This window comes from Lithobates pipiens, unplaced genomic scaffold, assembly GCF_037356315.1.
Source record: "Lithobates pipiens isolate NorthernLeopardFrog02 unplaced genomic scaffold, aLitPip1_a1.2 Scaffold_27, whole genome shotgun sequence".
NCBI lineage: Eukaryota > Metazoa > Chordata > Amphibia > Anura > Ranidae > Lithobates > Lithobates pipiens.
In genome coordinates this window covers 122,714,751-122,734,946 of record NW_027507788.1, presented here as the reverse complement: position 1 = coordinate 122,734,946, position 20,196 = coordinate 122,714,751, and the positions used below count along the sequence as shown (strand labels likewise).

Sequence of the window (20,196 nt, the reverse complement as noted above, 5' to 3'; positions counted from 1 at the left end):
AAAAAAATAAATAAAAAAATGCAGAGGTGATCAAATACCACCAAAAGAAAGCTCTATTTGTGGGAAAAAAGGGACATCAGTTTTATTTGTGGACAGCGTCGCACGACCGAGCAATTGTCAGTTAAAATAACGCAGTGCCGTATTGCAAAAAATGGCCTGGTCAGGAAGTGGGGTAAAACTTCCGAGGCTGAAGTGGTTAACTGAATAATTTGAAAATAACATGACTGAAATAAATGGAATAAAAAAAAAAAGAAAGCCACAATCTACAAAGTGCCGGAATACAGACACTAACAACAGATTAAAAATGTAGATGCGCTAAATCCACTAATATGTGACCAAATATGTAAATAAAATTCAGCCCACTAAATCATGTATAAAATGATATATTCACGTTTGTGAGTGAAGCAAGTTTCCTCCAACTTATTCACAGCTACATCACTGTATCTAAATATGCTACAATAACAAGCAAAACTTTATCCTGTATACTGTGCAAAATATATAACATAAAGTCCAAAATTATTAATAAGGTAATTACTAAATGTAAACACCCTTGTCTGTAGCTTTGCAGCTTAAGGGGGGATGGTTGGGGGGGTTAAAAGTTTTGCACAACCACATGTATTTATTGCCCCCCCAACCACAAGGCTAAATGAGCCCTAAGTGCACAATGGACCCCTTTGACAAATAAATACATATAAACAAGAAAACAAGAGCCTGTTTTTGCTTGCTGCGTTCAATGCTGCATCGCTGCATTGACCGCAGAGGTGCATCGCTTTTTAGAGGGTGTTTGATAAATGACTGGGAGGTAGGGTTGCACCAATGCCCGATACTGAATATTACTCGTACTCGTGCAAATGCTGTGATAACCAAAACTGATACCTTTGCTGTGCAATTTGAGCCCATTCATTTTGTATGGGCTCAAATCACACCCTAAATGTATCAGTTTTGAATTGCATGCGATTTGAACAGGAATGCTGTGTGATTCCTGTCAGAAACACATGCGGTTTGCCCGCAGCACTCCTGTCTGAACCCAGGCTTCTCATAGTGGCTTAAGCCTGGGTTCATACAGAAGAGGGGCAGGAAACTGCGTGCGTTTCGGACAGGAATTGCACCGCAATGCATGCGATTCTTTGCAGTGAGATTTGAGCCCTTTCTTTTTATATGAGCTGAAATCGCACGGCAAAGGTATCGATACTTGGTATCCACAAGTATTTGGCAGACAGTATCAGGTAGAAAGACAGTATTGGGGCAACCCTACAGGAGAAGGGGGGGGGGGAGATATGTTTCCTCCTTGATGCCTGTTACAACCCTATAAGCCTGTACTACTGTGTCTCAACCACATGCATTGTTTGTGATTTTGGTGTGCAGCCTCATTCACTTAAAAGTGACAGCGCTTATCATTTTTGCTCCAGCTGTGTGCAACCCCCTCCACTAATGTATTGGGTTAAAAGGGTGGTTGAAGGGTGGTAAAACCACAGCTCAACTGCCTATTTTGCCTGCTCCCTGGACTGCAAGTGTAATGCCCTGCACACATGTTCAGAAATTCCAATGGAAAAAGTCTGATCGGATTATGTTGTCGGAAAATCCGATCGTGTGTGGGCTCTATCGGACTTTTTCTGTCGGATTTTTTGACGTACAAAGTTTGAGAGCAAGATCTATAATTTTACGACAGCAAAATCCGATTGCATAAATTCCGATCATGTGTAGACAATTCCGACGAACAAAGTGCCACGCATGCCCAGAAAAAAACGAAGAGACGAAAGCTATTGGCTACTGGCCTGTTTATAGTCCGGACGTTGATGTTTGGCGTCACCTCGTTCAGAACGATTGGATTTTCCGACAACTTGGTGCAGCCGTGTGTATGCAACACAAGTTTCGGACAAAGTCCGTTGGAAAAAATCAGCCGGATTTTGTGCTCGGCATGTCCGACCGTGTGTACAAGGCATTAGAGCCCTTTCACGTTTTTCCGACAACTTGGTGTGAGCGTGTGTATGCAACACAAGTTTCGGACAAAATTTTGTGGTCGAAATGTCCGACCGTGTGTACAGGGCATTAGAGCCCTTTCATGCTGAATCAGTTTTCATACTTTTTACGCCTGTAAAGCGCCTGAAAACTGCCTCCCATGCCGCCTGAATGTGAAAGCCTGATTGCTTCCACACAGGGGCGGTGTGCTTGCGGGATGTTAGAAAAAGTCCTGCAAGCATCTTTGGGGCAGTTTGGGAGCGCTTTATACCGCACTGCCCATTGCAGTGAATGAGCAACGTTCCTGAAAAGTGATTCGGAAGCGCCGCAACACAGGCATTTTTAACTCCTTCTTTGGTGTTAAAAGTGCCCCGCTAGCGCCCGAAAAGCGTCGCTTAAACAGCGTTAAATCGTCGCTAAAAGCGAGCGTCGCTTTACCGCTAACATACGGGTGGCCCCACTGTGAAGGGGCTCTAAAATAGGTCAAACAGATTTAATAAAAGACATTTCGGTAATTGATTATACGTCAGCTCAATAAGAATGTCCTATGCTCCTGCAGTAAATAAATGTATCTAGGCTGGATGGTGACAGGTAGCATGACACCTTGCTCCAAGCGATAGTTCACCGCTGATTAGAAGTGTAGAGACCCTCTGGCAGCAATGATTAAATGTCCAGCATCCTTGTTTACTCTCCAGGAATGGGAGGGATGCTGGGAATCCTGCGACAGAGCAGACACATGCACATTAGTATACAATGAGCCCCCCCCCCAGTCATCGCTGCTCCCTACTGCAGTCCTCATGGGTGGCAGGTGTAACCAGTACAGCTCAATGCAGAGACATACAGGAGTGAATGGGTAGCAGCGTCTGCTGTCTCTTTAAGAGAGATCCCTCTGACATCACACTGAAGAGAAGGGAGGGGGTCAGAGAGGGGATTGTGAAATCTTGGCCACTCACAGAAGAGATGGAGTGCTCCTGAAAAGCTATGTAGAGGAAAGACAATGGGGATCTCAGGATAGACCAGGCTCCTAACTGGTCTTTTCAGAGCTGCGGATGCCTTTCGCACCATTCCGATCTGCTCATCACAGAAGACACATTCTGCCCTTTTCATCAACCTCCCCCCCCCCCCCCCCCCTCCCATCTTCTCCATTCCTTGAAATGACAGCTGTATTTTCTTTTTCTTTTTTTAAAACCTCCATCCTTGTATTTTGATTGTATAAATATGAGAATCTCCCTCCCACTGCTCCAGACAGGTCCTCTTCAGAATCCTGGCACAGATGACTTTACAGTACCTAGACTTTAGCAAGCTGCAATACCCACTTCCCATCCCCCCCCCCCTTCCATCCGACACACAGATCCATACCTACACCAATAGATGTATGTAGCTGATTTCTCTCTACATCTTCAGAAAAGGATGACTCAGATCTAGGAGAAAAATCACTAAGTACCTGGCTGCAAAAAAAAAGCTGTTATTTCCATGCAGAAGAGTTGAAGAATTGTCAGACTGGGGATACTGACACATATATAGATGTCATTTACTCAAAGGAATGCCATTCCAAGATTTGTTGAAGCGGTAACTATGCAGAGGCTAAGAGAAGACTACCGCAGCTCTTAAATTCAGTGTCTACAAGGTGAGATGATGTCCTACATTGTCATATTCTGCATCTCTTGCTTTAACTCTTTTAGCCTAGCCGATGCGTGTCCCAAGGGTTAAACCTTGACCGTGACCCCTGAAGGTTTCTCCTGCCTTAATCTGTCTGTTATTCCATGCTGTGTTTTTTTTTGTTGTTGTTATTCCTTGATCTAAAAGCTTGACGCATGCTGCATCATAATATGGGGGTTTTCCATGCACGGATGTCGGGGAGGTCTACATCAATGTGCGGCGTGTACGAGTTGGCGATGGGCAGAGTTGTATCAATGCTTATGAGTCCAACCAAGATTTATTGTGGGATGGATCCAAGCATACCATGTAATTATCCACTAACTGGCGTATAAATGTTTGGGCTGCCAGCTGAGCTGTTTAATAGAATTGTTGGGTAACAGAGACGCCGCGATTTTCTATCTGCAGTATCGAGAAGCGAGATTGATGAAGTGTGATCCGCTAAGGTCCCTCCATACATTATTCATTTACGGTAGTGGGGGGATTTAGCCGACGTCGTGCAGTGCAGTATTTGTACACATATCATGCAGCACATGTCACTTCTCGATTCAATTGTTTTGTCAAGTTGTCAGCAATTCTGTGCCGTGTGCATGCCGCAAACACAAGACTATATTACATGCTGATGCACCGTCATAGGGCACCCTGATTGCTGATGCATGCTGTTCTAGCCAGGTGTCATAGTATCACAGCAACATAGTGTAGTATACATTACATTCAAATTCCAGTGTAGATTTGTAAACCGGTGATTCATTGTTGGTTTTACTGGGTGGCAGTGGTATGGGGGGGGGGTGGGGGGTGTCGTATGCAGTTCAACCCTGCCAATGATTCCTTTTTAGATAGGGAGGAGCATATATAAAAAAAAGTGTGGGAAGCAGGAATGATAGAATGACACATAATTACTTTTTTATTGGTTGGCAAATGAAGGAGGGGAGCAGGGGGGCTTTTGGTTTAGAGTAGATTGAGGTAGTATGGTGTAACTCCCCCCCCCCCTCCCTTAACCATAGTAAAGGGGTGACATGCATTGAAGTAACCCTATGTATCTTTATCCATTTTGAGCCTGGAAGGGTTAGGGGAAAGAAGTGGAGGAGGGAGGGACTGCACCAGCGTTCATGAAAAAAGCTGATTCAATCCCTGTTTGGATCCAACAAGGCTTTTGGCTGAAAGGTATGACAGTGAGATGTGATCTGCAGGTAGGGGATAAGATTTTACTGCAAAGGATTACAGGGAATGGCGGTGGGGACTTTGCTGGGTAGAGGGGGACTTGGGAACTCTGCAACATGACAATCAGGACAAAGGGTCCCCTTGTTATCCTGCTACCCAGGACTGCATAGCAGAATATCCTGCTTTCCCAGGACTGCATCTGTGCGTACGTGGTTGATATGCCTTTTTCAAATGTCATAAACGGTCACTTGTTTTGTCACTGTCCCTTTTTCATCAGTGACCTAAATCCCTTAGTTGAGTCGGTGCGGATTAAGTACTATGATGTCATTATTGACTAGAGTGACAGAAATTCCATCAAATGGTCATTGTAGATTGGAGAAATGTTGTGCTTGCTGTTTGATGAGTTTGTGTCATTCCATAGCAGGCGGTGATGTAGAAGTACCCAATGTTGCTGCATTGCATATTCATCCTCTCAGGTCATCTCAATCAGGCAGTGTTTAACTTTCGTCTTCTTATGGCAACAGAACTGGTATTTCTAGAACATCTTCAAGTTTTTTCTTCAACGTGTCATGCGATTTATGTTACTTTGTTATCAGAGACTTGCATTTTTTTTTTTTAAAGGTGATTAATTATAACTGCCTTTTTGAATGCAGTAATGCTTATTTTTCTAAAGATAATCCTACAATCCAATTCCACAATCTCCTTTAGATACACCATCCACTATAGGATGCAGGGGCTTGTACTGTACAGTGTATTGCCAGATTTAGACCTTGTCGTGCCAATGAGCTCAGGTAATAATCAAAATTATTCAGCATCACTAATAAGTTATTGAGTTCTCTTATGAAGTAACTTAGGAAATCTACACTTTTAGGGGGACCCAGTACAAGAGCTGCTGTACTGAGTGATGAGCTGATTTAAAAAAAAAAAAAAAACATATGCACAGAGATTTATGAAAACTGGAACAGAAAAAAATGAAGGAAACCTGATGGGATACCCAAGCAATATCTACAATTTTCATTTTCAATAAAAATATTGAACGAAAAAAAAAAGTATACAGATATTCACTGTACTATTATTACACCATACAGGAATTTAACATAGTACAGGCATACCCCACTTCTAAGTACACAATGGGGTTTATTTACTAAAGCTGGTAAGTGCAAAATCAGGCTCACTGCATAGAAACCAATGAGCTTCTAACCCCAGCTTGTTCAAGTAAGCTTTGGTAAAAACCCCTGGAAGCTCATTGGTTTCTATGCAGAAGTGAGCCTGATTTTGCACTTTCCAGCTTTAGTAAATAAACCCCATTGTGTACCAGGGCGGACTGACAACTCATGGGACCCCGGGCAATAGGAGATTATGGGGCCCCCAGGCAATAGATTATACACACACAGACACACAATATACACACATAGTATACACACACAGAATACACATACACACACTGAAAAGGTACTGGAGAGACGGGGCAGCTATAATCTTGGGATTTTTAAAAAAAAACACATATTTTTACATACTGTCCCTGGTTTTATTGAGGCTGGCAATCCTGATGGGGCCCCTTGGTGGCATGGGGCCCTCGGGCAGTGCCTGAGTGCATGAATGGTCAGTCCGCCCCTGTTGTGTACTTAAAAGTGGGGTATTCCTGGATTCAGTTACATTACGGTGACAACAGTGAAGAATAACATAAAAAAAGGCTGCAAGAACCTAGCTCTATAATCAGAATTTCAGAAATATTATAAACCTAAGCAGCTAGGAATGAATAGGTGGGATAGAAAAGAAACTGGAAAGGTGAGTGATTGCTTTGAAGCCAAGGTGAGTTATATTAGGCCCAACAAGACAGTAAGACATATAAACATCCTAGGTCTATCAGGTGACAGCTCTGCATAGAAACCAATCAGCCTCCAGGTTTTATAGTCAAAGGTTAATTGAACAAGCTAAAGTTATAAACTGATTGGCTATCATACAAAGCTGCACCAAGTTCTAAATGCACCAGTTTTAGTACATCAACCCCTCAATGTCTGTTGATAAGAAGAGTAAAACCCATGGATGCCTGATTTGTCTTAATTTGGGCATTATTTCAGAGCGTTCCGCTGTAAATTTTTTATTGGAGAATGACCATGGAAGTCTAGTTTTGATCACGGATAATGCAAGGGAGTCAGATAGCGAGGCTTTTGCTATAGTTTGTTTGGTTGCTGTCAAAATATGTCTATTTTGCACGTATATAAGGCCCAGTTATAGGCCTTGCTTACAACATATGATGGAAAACGGCTCACAAAAAAGAAAAGAAATCACAGATGACCACTGAAAGTTGGCCTTTTCCTCCTTGCATTCTCGTGTCAGTGCATAATTAGGTGGGGTGACCGGTGACTACCACAGCCTACATACTGTATATGCTTAAAATTAGATTATGTAAAGCCCAAAAATCTGTTTGGCCTCATTTGTATGAATACTTATCAAGCAATTTGAAAATAGTGACATATTAGTCGGTAAACCTTAAAGTGAAACTACTAGCTTTTTTTTTTTTAAATCCTACCCCAGGAAAACATACCTGCTATAGTTACCCAGAGAACCATCTTCTGTTTGCCTCTTTGAAACCAGTTTCCCATTTCACCGTGTTAAAAAAGCTTTACTTTTCTGACTTCAGGGCTACCTTCATCAACTGCCATTTTCCTGTAGGCCTCAGTGTTCAATAAGGGCACTCTCTTTGGACATGTAAATGGCAGATGATGGACATTAGTTCTTTTATCCAGCTCCAAAAAAAAAAAACAATGCCGGCCCCCCATCCACTTTTGGTCAATATTTCTTTTTTAATTCATTTGTGCCCTATAAATTACCTGGAATTGTGTTCCAATTTTGCAGTCTTGTAAATGTACTCTCCAGATCACTCTGTTCTGCCTGTGGGCATAGAGTAGCAGAGCACGGAGGACATAGGCATGACAGTACAGTTGCACGGGAAGAGGCGATATGATGCTGGGTGTCACAAAGCAGCTGCCCATTTAAGTAATAAAGATTTGGAGTAGTTGGCAGAGTATGAAGTATAGCTGAAGGAAACAAGATGTAAAAGTGGTGAGAGGACCCCCCTCCACTACTTAAGGGAAGAAAAAAGAAACCGGAGTTCTTCTTTAAATCAGGTTCTGAATAAAAAGGGCTCTAAAATACCTGAAAGTAAATATATGTGAAGCGACTAACTGTAAGTAGAAGTAACGTAATCAATATGTAGGCTGCCATTGCTGACCTATCATTTTGAAATTGAGGTGGTAGGCGAGGAGCGCCATAGAAAGTCTTGGAAAATCCAGAGTGTCTGTTGTGCTTGCAAAAGCAAAACTATGTTTTTTTCTACACTCCAGAACATTGTTATTATATTAGGAAACAACCAACAGCTACCGGGGCACTAAAGAAGGGGTTCCCCATCCCCTGTAATGCATTGACTTTTATCTATGTATTACACCAAATAATTTAATTTTGTTCTCCAACCAGCTGAAATTTCCAAGGACCCTCCAAGAGTCAAGTCGCCATAGACTAACTGACCACTGACAAGGTCTAGTGCTACCTCAACCATACACTACATTGTTATATCCTTTTAAGAACATTAGTCCTCTGGTTGTACTTATGCTTTGGTGTCAACATATTTGGAGTGACTTACCTGGATCAAGAATAAAGATAATGATTAGGGAACACTTCTGAAACACATTTACACAATGCTTGTTCTAGGCCTGTGACTCAAATCAATTGAATCCAGATACTGCCAGGCAACTACCATTGTCAGAAATGGCAATGGCAGCCCCATACCTATTTCTTTATAAATGTAATTATTTTTATTTAAATATGATTCAGAGCCATCAGAAATACAATGGGAGACCCACTTCTCTTTTCTGACAGGTATTCTCAATGCTCGATTACAGCCACAAGCCTTGTATTACTGAAGAATGGGTAGGTAGGATGGGAAATGGCCAATTACCTGGTTTAGGCTAGAGCTAACAGGGCGATATTTTTTCTCTTGCTAGTGAGAAATGTAAAAAGTAAAATCATTTAAGCCAGTGGTTATATCTACCAGTAGGACTAGATTTAACTTGCCCATGTATCCCTGATACCTACAAATGTAAATTGTATGGCTACAATATCAAAGCATGGTTCATCTAGCCAAAACTACTTGCCACAATTTTTTTTTACATAAATATGTGGGGGAATGTGCATATTTGTGTTGTAGTAGTGGAGTGGAGGAATCTATCCATAAGGGGTATGTCTGTCATGGTCAAAAAGTGGATGGGGACTAGGGATGAGGCGAACACCCCCCCCCCCGGTTCAGTTCGCACCAGAACCTTCGAACGGACCTAAAATTCATACGGACTTTAGAACCCTATTAAAGTCTATGGGACTCGAATGTTTAAAATCAAAAGTGTTAATTTTAAAGGCTAATATGCAAGATATGCAACAGACAACACCAGCAATAAGGGGTATCTTCAGGTGTAAACTGTGCTGGAGGTACACCCACTTTAACTCCTGCAGATGCCTGTATTAGAGAACACCAGCAATAAAGGGTAGATACAGGTGTATATTGTGCTGGAGGCACACAACACCCACTAACTCCTGCAGATGCCTGTATTAGAGAACACCAGCAATAAAGGGTAGATACAGGTGTATACTGTGCTGGAGGCACACAACACCCACTTTAACTTTAAGATGCCTGAGAAAAGAACACACTGTCCCTGCCTTTCTAGCTCTTTGCCTGCATGCCGTAACACACTACACAAGGCTGCCACGCTGAAAGCCTTATATAGTGTGGGGCGTGTACTAAACCCCCTGAGCTATAATTGCCTGTGGCCAATTATGGCTCTCCTCGCTGCCGGTGCTGTGATTGGCCAAGCATGCTGGGTCACAGTGCATGCTTGGCCAATGCACTGTGATGGCGTAGTGCATTGTGGACCGTTCGTGCCACACGAATGGTCCACAAAGTTCTGAATTCGCCGAACAGAGGAACGGCTGATGTTCGAGTCGAACACCGAGCTCATCCCTAATGGGGACTATAAACGATCCCCAATCTGGCCGTAATTAACTAGGAGGGGAAATGTCCTCGGATTTCATTAGGTCCCTCTAGAGGCCACAGAAAAAATATCTTAAAAATACAGTTAAAGCCTGACCTGAGGCCATTGTTATGTTTGCCCATGAAGTGGTGCAGTGCCTGTCCCTCCCCCACACCGAACAGGTTGAATGTTTACTTGGGTGGGGAGGAAGAAATAAGTACAAATACCTACCTTATTCCTCACTGCCCCAGGAGCTAGCTCTCTCCTTTTCTGTCCGACACTCTGAAACATGGGCGGCCCTGGCTGTCCTTGACTGCTAGTCCTTCATTGTATGAGGTAAGATCAGAGAACTGCAACCAGCTGGACAGCGAAGTAAAGCGGGTTTGGGAGATCAGTCACACTGAAAGGAGGAAGCCTGTTGGAGTGATGGCTAGGGAAAATATTTATACATACTTTTCCCTCCCTAGCTAAATGAACATTTATGCTATGCAGTGCGGGTGGAGGGCAGGACCCCAATGCATGGATACATTTAAAAGTACAAAGGAGAGGGCTTTACATTTAACTTTGAAGAACAGCTTTAAAGGGTCCCGGTTAGTAATGACAGATTAAGGAAAATTTTCAGTTTAGCAATATTTGATTTCCCTGAGCTTTGCATGCAGATCTACATAATCTGCAGAACACCCTACAGTTCGGCAAACCAGAAAATCATGTAACATGGATTGTATAAATCTCTGAAAATTGCATATTTAGTTCAATAATAATATAATAATAAACTTAGTTATTGTTTTGTGAGCCAAATTGCTCCCAATAGGCCCCAAAAGGCCTGAGAAGGGACAAGATCTGAAGACAATCCAGCACTGGATCCAGGCCAGACAGACTTTGGGTTTAAATAGGCCACCAAGCCCCAGTGCTCATGCTCATCCTTGCACTTTAGTCAGGCTTCTATGTTCACAATCCACCTGCTGCAGTAGAAATCTCTCCTGCGCTCGGGTATCTAGTTTCTCAGTGCGTGGTGCGACCAATTTTATACAATAATGCCTACCGTCTTGCAGCCCTCCTCAGAATAATGGGTTTCCATGAACTAAAGAGAAAAGAAAAGAAGGAGGGCGCACCGACCTAGGGCATTACCACTGGTAAAGCTTTATTAAAGCATAAAAACAGCAAAGTATATACTCACAAATGAGCATTTGTTAGCCCTTGTACACACGGTCGGAGAATCCGTCGGAATGTGTCCTATCGGACCGCGTCATCGGATAATCTGACTGTGTGTGGTATGCATCGGACTGATTCCGTCGGAATATCCGTCGGACCCAATTTTCCAACATGTTGGAAATATTTCCCGACCAACTGGGCCGGTCGGACATACTCCGATCATGTGTAGCGAATTTTGATCGGACCAAGTGCCACACATGCTCAGATCAAATTCCTACATCAAAGCTATTGGCTACTAGCCTGATTGTAGTCCCATCGTAACGAAATTACGTCATCACGTTCTGAAAGATCAGATTTTTCGACAACTTAGTCCGACCGTGTGTATGCAACAGTTTCGGACAAGATCCGACGGATTTGGTTGTCGAAATCTCCGACCATGTGTACAGGGGCTAAGAGACATTGACAATTTAGTAGGTTTGCTGTTCTGAAGCCAGGACCTGATGTCGAGTGGATCAAACCGATACCTCAAGATAGCTGACACGTTTCAGGGGAGTACCCCTTCCTTCAGAGCCTAAGCGGGCAATGGCTATTCTCTCGTGGTCATCTCTATATATGTCTGCACACCTCAATCACTAGTGACGCCCACCCACATGTGTCACGCCCACCCACATGGACTGGCCCTCCCTGGCTCCACCCAATCAATCACATGCATCACCATGTAGGGCTACATACCAAACAGTGCCCCCATATAGTTAGCCAGGTGCTATAATTTATAATATACAGTATTGTGACCAAAGGAAAACTATACGTGGATATACAGTATAACCTCCCAGGAGGAAGTGATCAGGCACATCTTACCAGCACCACCCCCACACTTGTCCTATGCTGTAAAGGGGTAAGAGGGGATTAAAATAAAACATTGGGCACCATGGAACCCCCAGCCGCTACCTCCAGTGGGTGGAACACACGCTGCTCGGATAACCAGGAAGCAGGTGTACTTGTGTTCCACCCACGACTTCCGGCCAATCACATCTACCACGTTACCAGTGGTAATGCACTAGGTCAGTGCGCCCTCCTTCTTTTCTTTTTTCACCTGCTGCAGTACAATGAGCATTTGCTGTAGGAGATCCCTGACAGTTGTCCAGAATTCCCCAGGCATGTCCACCATTTAAAACACCTAGGCTCAGCTTTGCAATTCGTTTTGTAATATACTGACTTGTGGGTCTTTTCAAGCAGAAGTCACTTATAAAAGAATTGTGTACAATAAAAAAAAAAAAAAGTACAATAATTAAGTCATGTAATTCCGTGAATCTGCTTTCGATTTCAGAAGAAAGAGAGATAGTTGCAGAGGCTTAAGTTAGAAACATATTTCATAGCCACATGACAGTGAGTGGAATGAGATGTGCTCTGCAAAACACTCAGTAGATGGGAAGACACTGTGCTCTGAGTCAGCCTCTATGGGCAAAAGGAGAGGAAAGGTGCCTAAATATCCCCGTAGGATTCTATCTGCAGTGCACAATCTGAGCCATGGTGGCTTGGGTAGTGGAAGAATTTATTCTTTTTTGTTACGATGCCACTAACACTTGCAACGGTACACAGATCAGGTCCTAGCTTAAAAGCAAAAAACAAATAAGCAATGGTGCTTAGTTATTAGAATAGCTTCAGATAAAATAAGTTTACTTTGTCTTTTGCTTTCACAATAAAAAGTCAGGCTTCTAGTATGAAATGTATGTACACTTTTTATGAGTACATCTTACTAAAACTGTTGAAATATGTGACAGTAATTACATATGTAATACATACTGTGCTTTCTAAACAGCTCATCTAACTTACAATGTCTCCAGTTTTAGCATCAAGGTTTTTTGAGATGCGAGGAGGCAGAGGTTCAAACACAAAGAAGGGATTCAGTGGGATATAAGAAGCTAGTGGGTGATAAAATCCACTGGAGGAGATCCATCAAAATATAATTGTTCTGTGACTAGCTAGTATAAAGCAATACAGTGCCTTGCAAAAGTATTCACCCACCTTGGCTTTTTACCTATTTTGTTACATTACAGCCTTTAGTTCAATGTTTTTATTTTTTTATCTGAATTATATGTGATAGATCAGAACAAAATAGTCTAAGTTGGTGAAGTCAAATTGGAAAAATATATACATAAAATAATTTTTTACAAATAAAAAACAGAAAATTGGCATGTGCGTATGTATTCACCCCCTTTGTTATGAAGCCCATGTGTGCAATCTAAGTCCCCGTACACACGGTCGGACATTCCGACAACAAAATACGTCTGATTTTTTCCAACCAATTTTGTCCGAAACTGGTGTTGCATATACACGGTCGGACAAAGTTGTTGGAAAATCCAATCATTCGAAATGTGATGACGTTTGTGCGTTCCGACGGGACTACGTTCAGGCTAATAGCCAATAGCTTTGCTCTTGTACTTTGATCTGAGCATGCGTGGCACTTCGTCCAATCAGAATTCTCTACAAACGATTGGAAAATGTCCGATTGGATTTTGTTGTCTGAAAATTTTAGATCCTGCTCTCAAATTTTTTCTGTTGGAATTACTGACGGAAAAAGTCTGATAGAGCCCACACACGATCGGATTTTCCGACAATATAATCGGATCGGACCTTTCTTGTTGGAATATCCGACCGTGTGTATGGGGGCTAAGTGTCACATGATCTGTCATTACACTTTTTTGAAAGGCCCCAGAGGCTGCAACACCTAAGAAAGTGGCACCACTGACCAAACACTGCCATGAAGACCAAGGAACTCTCCAAGCAAGTAGCAATGTTGTTGAGAAGTACAATTCAGGGATAGGTTATAAAAAAATATCCAAATATTTGATGATCCCTAGGAACACCATCAAATCTATCATAACCAAATGGAAAGAATATGGCATAACAGCAAACCTGCCAAGAAATGGCAGCACATCAAAACTCACAGACCAGGCAAGGAGGGCGTTAATCAGAGAGGCAGCACAGAGACCTAAGGTAACCCTGGAGGAGCTGCAGAGTTCGTCAGCAGAGACTGGAGTACCTTTACATAGGACAACAATAAGCTGTACGCTCCACAGAGTTGGGCTTTATGGCAGAGTGGCCAGAAGAAAGCCATTGCTTTCAGCAAAAAACAAAATGGCACTTTTGAGTTTGTGAGTGAGTTTTGAGTTTGTGAAAAGGCACGCGGGAGACTCCCAAAATGTATGGAGGAAGGTGATGTGGTCTGATGAGACTAGTATTGAACTTTTTTGGCCTACAAAGAAAACGCCTGGCGCAAACCCAAAACATCGCATCACCCAAAGGATACTTTTCAGGAGTCAGGACTGGGAAACTGGTCAGAGTTGAGGGAAAGATGGATGGTGCGAAATACAAATATATTCTTGAGAAAAACCTGTACCACTCTGTGTGTGAGCGCAAGCCATCCAACTTTGTTTTTTTGCTGAAAGTAATGGCTTTCTTCTGGCCACTCTGCCATAAAGCCCAGCTGGAGCAGTTTTGCAAGGAGAAATTAGCAAAAATCCCAGTGGTAAGATGTGGCAAGCTCATATAGACTTATCCAAAGAGACTTGGAGCTGTGATAGCCACAAAAGGTGGCTCTAGAAAGTATTGACTTTAGGGGGGTGAATAGTTATGAACATTGACCTTTTCTGTTATTTTGTCCTATTTGTTGTTTGCTTCACAATAAAAAAAACATCTTCAAAGTTGTGGGCATGTTCTGTAAATTAAATGATGCAAATACTCAACCAATCCATGTTAATTCCAGGTTGTAAGGCAACAAAACAGGAAAAATGCCAAGGGGGTGAATCATTTTCCAAGGCTCTGTAGGCCACACAGCTAGCTCATAATCTATACAAATGGGTATTCACAGCAGTTTCCGGATATCAAGTAACTGGTAACAACTGAAATGTTGTGGAGGCCTCTCTTGCACCTCATGCTCAACACTCCTGAAGGTGGAGACAGAGTGTGACGGCATGAAGTGGCACAAGTGCCAGAGTAGCTGGCTGGTTAAGTCTGCTCTTAGGTGCATGAAGCTGGGGGTCACAGTCCTAAGAACAGGATACTGAAACAGCTTGGCACCAGAGCAAGAGATGGTAGTAGAGCCAGTATTCAGGTAGCGACCAGTGGCAAGGACCGAGTCAGCAGGCAGAGCAAGTCCAGGAAGCAGGCCAGGTAAACAAGGTTAATGCAGGAGCAAAAGGCAAAGTTCAGGAGAAAGCAGGGTCATGCACAGGTAAGCAGGTTCAACGAATCAGGTCACAGGAATACAGATACAAGCTGAAGATAATTCAGCAACTGCTCATGGTGACAGGCCAGTTTAAATAGGCAACTGAGTGCCAAGTACTCACACTAATTTGTATTATGTACATGTGCATGCACGAATGCAAGCACGATGAACTGGAATAGTACATCTATTGCCTAGAAGTATTAGCATGTGAGAAATGCATACAAGCATGAATATGAGCATAAGCCTGCACTGGTTTTCTGGTGCTGGAAATCTGGTTTACCTTACACCGGGACAAGGGGTGGGTGGCTGCTCTGGGTGCAATTATTTACTTTAGGGATGTGGGCAACTTCCTTCTGTTACAAGGCTGACAGGAGTAGTGATAATGGCAGTGATTTTGACAAGCAAGTGACTGCTGAGTGTAGGATCCCCTAAGCTTGCACATCAAGAATGGGATGGGGGAGGGGGTGCAGTTTGGCACCTTTGCTCTGGGGCGCTTCATGTCCTTGTCTCGGCACTGATTCACAGATACTTTATAATTATGTACAGGGCTGTTTGAATAAAGAAGCAAAATGAGCATTTAACTCCAGAAGGGGTCCCACCATGGCATGCAAATTAACTTGGTTTTATGGCTGTAACAGAGTTCATATTACAGATACGGTGAGCTCTATAAATCTCTTGTTTTTAAGGGCAGAATGCAAATTTTCATCAACATGTTTTGAATATTCTTTATCATAACCAGTAATTCGTACTTAGTTGTAGAGCCCAGCTTTCATCCCCAACTTTTGGTTAACAGACTAAGAGACTGATAGTGAATCAAAGGACAGCGAGAGGAAAGCCAGCCTTTGACTTTGCTTTTAAAGTCAGTATTTGCATATGAGTGGGTCAGGTTTTGGTGGCTCAAAGGTGCTGGAGAAGACAATGAAAAGCACATGTTGGCACTTGGTGGTCATCAAGCAGATGGACAACAAAGGTGAGATCAGACTGCTATTTTAAAAGCAGCACTAATCATTTACATAACTTTTTTTTCAAAGTCAGTTTGTCATTAGTGAAATACATCGGATGCCATTGTCTGAAAATGTTATTTTACCCCCTGCTATACAAACCTATTGGCGTCAGTACTTTGTGAGTCCCTTTACCAGAACAAGTAAGCAGAATAGGAAAGTCAAAGACAAATCTTGATATGTATACTTGGTACCATGGACTCATGGTACTAAAGTCAGATGATCTGAAGGATAGCCAAACAGCTAACATTTTCAGGAGAGGTTCTCAAGGGCAAGGTCTATGTTTCTCTCAAGTCTCATATAAGTTTATGTTGTCCATTTAAGGCAATTTTCAGGACATTACTATTTGTTCTAATGATAAAAATGTGTGACGTGTGAAAATCTATTACCTGCATTGCTGTGCACCCACACGATTTGTGATTTCAGAAATATAGTTTGTTCTGTCTGTAGTACAGGCCCAGCATGCATAGGAGAGTTCTAATAATTTGCATACAATTTTCAGGGAACCCTGGCTTACAGACAAGCTGAACATCTCAGTGCAGGCTGAAGGTATTTCATGAATAATAGATGCACGTAGTATTGTAATATATGGAACATTTTATCAGCAACAAGGACAACCAACATACATTAACTTAAGGTTTTTTTTTGGGGGGGGGGGCGGGGTATTGTGTGGCGGGAGGGGGAGTAAGCTCACTTTCTGGTTGCTGCCTGGCTTACCAGTGCCCATCAATGCTGACCACTAAAAACTGACCTACCTGACCCACACTGACCTACCTGACCCACACTGACCTACCTGACACACACTGGCCATTACATTGACCTACCTGACCCACACTGACCTACCATACCATTACACTGACTTACCAGACCCCCACTAACCTACCTGACACACACTGACCTACCTGACACAAACTGACCATTACACTGATCCACCTGATGCACACTGACCTACCTGATGCAGACTGACTTACCTGATGCACACTGACCTACCTGATGCACACTGTCCTACCTCACACACTCACCATTAAACTGACCTACCTGACCCCCACTGACCTACCTGACCATTACACTGACCTACCTGACCCACACTGACCTACCTGGCACACACTGACCATTACACTGACCCACACTGACCTACCTGACCATTACACGTCAGACTTCAGGTGACCGTGACCTCCTCCTGCAGCTCAGCTGTAGTGTGTGGTGCGCCCATCCCAGTAGACAGCAGGCAGGCAGAGATAGGGGAGGGCAGGAGAGGAGAGCTGCCTGCCTGATCGCCGAGTGGGGATCTCATTACAATGCGGCTGCATTGTAATTCCTGCCTTCTGGAGCCTGCAGTGCCTATGATGGTCCAATACCAGTACCGCAGGACATCCATCATAGGCGCTGCAGGCTCCAGAAGGCGGGATCTGCTATGTCACTTGGCCGCGTTTCAAGTCAGATCGGTCCCTGCTCGGGCTTGGGACTAATAATAGAATTGTGAATGCCCAAGACCCGGGGCTTTTGGGGGCCAACTCGGGGCTCCAGCCCCCTTAGCCCCCCCCCCCCCCCCTCACAATGCCACTGCAGTTCAGGTGTTCTGATTTTACTCTAGTTTTCTAATCTGAATGCCTGTTCCCAGACACAGAGACAGTCAGGGGATTCATATTGCTAGAAACAGATCAGCAATGACAGTCCTGTATTTCTTTAAATGCAGATATCATTTGAGGCATTCGTTTAGTTTTTTTTTTTTTTTTTTTTTTTAGCAAATCAAGGATTGCTGCTTACAATTTTTTGTCCTCTGCCTTTACACATACCTCTGCAGCGGTAATCTTCCAGTGCTGCAGGGGTTAATACAAGCCACTGGACCAGTCAATATTTCTGTCATTCCCCCATCTCTATTCATAGAAGCTGTACTATAGCTTCCATCAATGAAACTGACCATATGAATGGAGGACAGGCAGATAAATAGAAGGTCTGCCTCTTCCATTTCAGGCAAGGAAATACAGCTGAAAGAGATGTGAGCTATAGCTGCTGCTTAGTTATGAAAATCTGAATTAATTATATGCCATATTTCTTATATATATATAAAATATATACAAAAAAAACAAACATATATATATATATATATATATATATATATATATATATATATATATATATATATATGTTTGTTTTTTTTGTTTTTTTAGTCTTGAGCATCACATATAAAATAGGTAAATGGGAACCGCCATATTTACTCTTTAGCATAGCCCACCTTAATGACCTTGTTCTTAATTATAAACAGAACATTTGACTTCTCAGGGAATTGAACTATAGTCTGTTGCCTATTATATCTTCCACATTTGTGTTTAGTGGCGTGGACAACTGTTGTGGGAAAAACTGACAGCTGATTATGGCAGTAGTTGAAAGACCAGTACAGTATCTCTGGGTGTTTCATTAAAGTATTTGTTGATAGATAGTTAATATACTTTTGCAAATGTTTGATCTTCTTAAACCATCCCTTCTAATAAAATAAATACATTATTTTTGAGATTTGTTCATTGGTCACATGCTCACTAGAGTCACAGAATACAGGGAAGGCTGAAAGACAAAACAGCACTGATCATGAGCACTGACACAGTTAAATAGCCCATGTGGCGCCAACGTCTGTAACCTGTGCATGTGCCCGTATGCATTCGCCTGTGAAGAGACACAGAAGTCCATCTAGAGGAACCATGTTGTCTACTGGCATGCCCTTCCTGACACCCTGGTATGTCCACCTAAAGGCTAAACGACAGAAAGCTGTTCACATGGACAAGCCACGATGCTTTGTGTCACAGTCAAAATGCGATGTGGTAAGTTGACAGTCGGCACTGTTTATGTACTAAAAGCAAATAGATTGTGCAATTTGCAAATGAGCTTAGCAAATGAGGTAAAGCTTCATTTGCAAAAAAGTATCCAATCACGTGCAAGGAAAATAAAAAGAATGAAAATTTTGCTTGCACGTGATTGGATGAAGGAAGTCAGCAGACCTTTTCCCCTTTTATTAACCTCCCTGGCGGTATGGTTATTTCAGATTTTAGGTGCTGAAAGTGGTACAATTATTTTGCATGAAAATTTGGTGTTTTATATTGTAGTCCTGTAATTCTTAGGAATAACTCACTTAAATCTGTCCAAACCAGAGTCTAGCAGACATCCCGGGTATGATAAAGTTTGAAAAATGAAATCATAAATTATAATATAATAAATAACTATAAATAATTATACCAAATAATAATATAACAATAATAAAAATGATTCAATAATGTAATCAAATCAAAAACACAGAAATTTGCTCAGTTGCAGAATTGTCACTGTCATTACTTTTCAGTATTTGATGACGGATCTCCCCACAAATCGATATCCCTCAATTCTGCGAGTGATTCTAATTTATTATCGCTGTTTTCTAGCTGGTCTAAAACCATTTTTGATGTAAAGGGACAGTTTTGGTTGCTATGGACAATCTCCAGTTTCCAGGCATGAAGAACAGTTTTTATAATATAAAACTACATGCAGAGCACTGGGCAGAACATTAGGGACAAAGGGGATGTGAAATAATTACATACAGCAATGTAATCTATAAGATTACATTATACTGTATGTAATGTGTGTGTTTAACTTTTTGAATTTGGCGCCGTTCTCCATCCCCGTGCGTCGCAACGCTCGCAGGGAACGGAGATCGGCTCTGTGATAGGTCGAGCGGAGCACGGCTCGCTTGCACAGCGGGGGGGGGGGGGGACATCGCTGGATCCAGGGGAGAAGATAAGTAACCTCCTCCTGCATTCAGCGATGCAGTCCCAAGTCTGGCTCAGGGTTACCGCTTTTGGTACAAAATCTCCATCCCGAGCCAAACTCGGGAATACCGCCAGGGGGGTTAATCTCTGGAGCAACTGCTCTTGCAGAGTGCAACTTTGCAAAGTGCACAGTCTATTTGCCTTTAGTAAATAAACCCCCATACACATGGTGGCAAGCTATAATTCCTCAGTACACACTAAAGCCCCATACACACTATCAGTTT

General features: G+C 42.6%; 1 protein-coding gene across 1 annotated transcript in view; it reads left to right on the top strand.

The window, feature by feature from the left end:
* Positions 1–2,945: 2,945 nt before the first annotated feature.
* Positions 2,946–20,196, top strand: part of CACNG7 (calcium voltage-gated channel auxiliary subunit gamma 7) — a 234,753-nt gene continuing 217,502 nt past the window's right edge. Inside the window, exon 1 of the mRNA XM_077457419.1 lies at positions 2,946–3,586. The gene's annotated coding sequence lies outside the window, so the exon portion shown is untranslated. The remainder of the gene's footprint in view (positions 3,587–20,196) is intronic.